Source organism: Corapipo altera, unplaced genomic scaffold, assembly GCF_003945725.1.
Source record: "Corapipo altera isolate COAL_440 unplaced genomic scaffold, ASM394572v1 60077, whole genome shotgun sequence".
Classification (NCBI taxonomy): domain Eukaryota; kingdom Metazoa; phylum Chordata; class Aves; order Passeriformes; family Pipridae; genus Corapipo; species Corapipo altera.
Window position 1 is genome coordinate 1 of NW_020888082.1, and position 3,244 is coordinate 3,244.

Genomic DNA, 3,244 nt, shown 5'->3' on the forward strand with positions numbered 1-3,244 from the left:
GCAGTGGGTCTGCTGGCCAGGTGAGAGCCCTTTCTCCCTACTGCCCCCGTCATTTCTGCCCTGTGCACACACCACCCCACACAGTGCCCGTGTTCCTGGGCCAGAGGGCCTTGGCAGCCAGGGATGGCTGAGCAGAGTGGAAAAGGTGGAGAGGGGCGGCTGCACAGGAGGAGCCACCTCCCAAAGCGCTCACGTCCTCTCCTGGGCTTGTGGCCAAGGACCAGGCCTGTGTGAGTCAGTCCCAGGAGAGCTTTGCCCACCTGGCTCAGGGTCTGTGGCACCTTTATTCCCCCTTGCAGGGAGCTGTGCCGTGTCTCTCGCTCCTTCTGCCGCAGCATCGCCGTCAGCCTGCTCCCGCGGCTCAGCAGGGAAGAGCCCCTGTGGGAACTGCCTGCCCTGGCGTTCCTGGTGGAGGTGAGCCTGATGGCGAGCGCTGCCTGGCCCAGCTGCCTCCCCCTCTCTGCCCTCTCACAGCCGCAGCCGCCCGGTGCCTGCACCCTGTGCTTCTGCCTGGGCCCAGCCCCGGGCGGGTCCGGGCTCCTGCCGGCCGGGCCCCCCGTCACTGCTCCCTGCCTTTCAGGTCCTGCACTGCCTGAACCCCAGACAATGTGGGCCCAGCGTCCTACAGATAATTTCAAGGTGCCTGCGCAGCCATTACCCAGAGAGGCGTCGCCTGGCGCTCCGAGGCCTGCTGGTGATCAGCAAGGCTCATGCAATGGTGAGCAGGGGGCAGGGGCTGAAGCTGGGCCAGCAGTGTGGGGCTGTGCAAGGCAGTAGCTTGGCCTTGGCTGACCTTTGGCAGCTGTGGCAGCTGCTCCCAGCTCTCCTCCTCCCCGTCCAGCTGCCCAACTCCTTTGGGACGCGCCTTTGGCCTCTGGGCCCCTCGGCAGCAGCGTGGGGCTGCACCCCAGCATTGTGTTCCACACAGGCTAAGAGCATCTGGAGCCTGAATGAAAGCCTCCTGGAGCTACTGCAGGATGCAGACAGAGACGCGGTTGAGATGACCCTCTCTGTGTTCATCAACGTGCTGGGCTTGAAAATCATTCAAATATCCAACCCCACTGCCCTGAAGTTGCTTGAGGCGCTGCGACCACTCTTTGACAACGTAAGGCTCTGTGCCCCTCATCGTGGGCACTGAGTGCTGCCAGGAAACTTTGGGCCCAGTGCCTTTTCAGGCCTGTGCCCCGGTGGGCCTGGAGAAGCCAGTGCTGAGGTCTTTTCCTCTTCCTTTGTACCAGGAGCACAGCCAGCTGCAGCAGCTCTCCATGCTCCTCTTCCGGGAGGTGCTGGAAGCGACAGAGAGGAGCAAGAGCCTAAAGCCACATGCGTACCTGAGGCTGGTGCCACTCTACTTCAACTGGCAGGATGAGAACCAGCGTGTGGTAGAGGTGAGGACTCGTGGGCTCTGGTGTCCCCATGGCAGGAGGCTGCTGTTCCTCCTGCCCTGGCCCATGGTTGCCTGCAGCCTCCTCCTGGCCTTGGCGCAGGGATGCGGGTGCTGTGCCCTGGGCTGCGGTGCCATGGCCCGCTCTCTGTTGCTGTGCAGGCCTCTCGGAGAGCACTGTTTGGTGCAACCAGGTTCCTGAAGTGGAGGGACCTTGAGCACTTGGTGACCATGGAGCAGCCGTGGAGGTTTCCCGAGTGCCTGGTAAGGACGGCCCCAAAGCCCCAGCCCCTGGCTCCCTGGGAGCACCCAGCCCCCTGCTCCCCCCAAACCCGGTCCCAGCAGCTGCTGGACGGGCCTCAGGGCTCTGCGGGCAGGGGAGCCCCGTGCTGGGGGCAGGGAGCGCCCGGCCAAGGGGCAGAGCCTGAGCCCAGCCTTCCCTCCATGCCCTGGCGCTCTTTGCAGCTGGAAAAGGACAGGAGCCGAGTGAGCCAGTACGTGCGCCAGGCCCTGCCGTACCTGGAGAGCCCAGAGGAGCCCCTGCGAAAGCTGGCCATCAAGTTTCTGGGTGAGCCACAAGGCTGGGGTCCCTCCCCGCCCTGCTGCAGCTCGGCCCCAGCCCCGGCTGCTGCAGTGGCAGCAGGATGCGGCCCAGGGCATGTGGAGCCCCGAGTGGCCTGGTGCCTGCTGCCGCCCTGTGCCAGCCCAGCCCTGGGTGTCCCCATGCGGGAAGGCCCCGGGCTCAACCCTGCCAGGCCAGGAGGCCGTGTGACCGGGCTGGCAGCGCTGCTGCGGGGGACCTGTACCTCTGGGGCCTGACAGGTTCTGTGTTCCCAGGGATCGCCGCCAGGTCCATGAAGCAGGAGCAGCCAGAGCTGCAGCTCATCTGCCAAGGTGAGCGAGAGCACTTTCCAGCTCATCCCCTTGGGCCCTGCTCCCTCCTGGCCATGGCAAGAACTGGCTGGGATGGCCCTGGCAGGAGGGGCTCCTCACATCCCCACACCCCTGGCCTCTCACCTTGGCTCTCTTCCTTTCTCTTCCAGCCCTTCAAAGCATAACTGATGACAGCCCTGCTGTCTCAAACCTGGCCGTTGAAACGCTCCAAATCATCAGAGCTGTACGGAGAACTCCATTCTTCCCATTCTGGTAGTCTCCATTGCTACCTCTTCCAGCCCATACATGTGTGACAGATGGCATCAGACTTGCCATGGCAGGCCTGGCAATTCAACACTGCTATGTGCTGAGAGCTGTACAGATGGCTCCCTACTCCAGATTCCAGCAGCTCCAAGACTGGCTGTGCAGGGCGTGGCAGGCCCGACCTTTTCTGCAGGGCAGTGTCTGCCTGTGCTGCTGATGCTCTGTGGAGAACTCATGTGGGAAGCTCCATCTCCTGGAGCCACCTGAGCCTGTGGGGAAGATGCTTCTTCCTTGCAAGCACCTCCTTTGAGCTCAGCATGGGAATATTACATCCATGTTATCACATACAGAAGCCCAGGAGTTTTTTTTGGTGCCCAGTGGGCACAGGGCCTTGGGGAAGAGGGGAAAAGGGCTCCTTTTGCTCAGCAACACTTGCCCCGCTGTGCAGCGTGCCAGCAAAAGTGGGCAGAAGCCCCTTGGCCTTTGGTGGTTCTGCTGGAACCTCAACGTTTCCAGCAAAATGGAGGGGCAGAGGCTGGAGCTGTGGGGAACCCTGAGGACCTTGTCCTTGGAGATGGCCACAAGCCCTCCCCTGGCCAGGAAGCAGTGTCTGTGTCCTGCCTGTGTGTTGCTGGCTGGATTGCTCCGGGCTCCCAAGTGCCTCTGGAGCGGCTCCTCTGGAGCTCCTTCAGGGCTGCGCCGCTGCCGGGCAGGTTGGTGGGG

At 63.2% G+C, this 3,244-nt stretch overlaps 1 long non-coding RNA gene across 1 annotated transcript; it reads left to right on the top strand.

The window, feature by feature from the left end:
- Positions 1 to 9: 9 nt before the first annotated feature.
- Positions 10 to 640, top strand: LOC113941849. The gene is made up of 3 exons (XR_003525768.1): positions 10 to 20; positions 300 to 414; positions 581 to 640. It is a non-coding gene; the product is annotated as an uncharacterized LOC113941849 (long non-coding RNA).
- Positions 641 to 3,244: the final 2,604 nt, after the last annotated feature.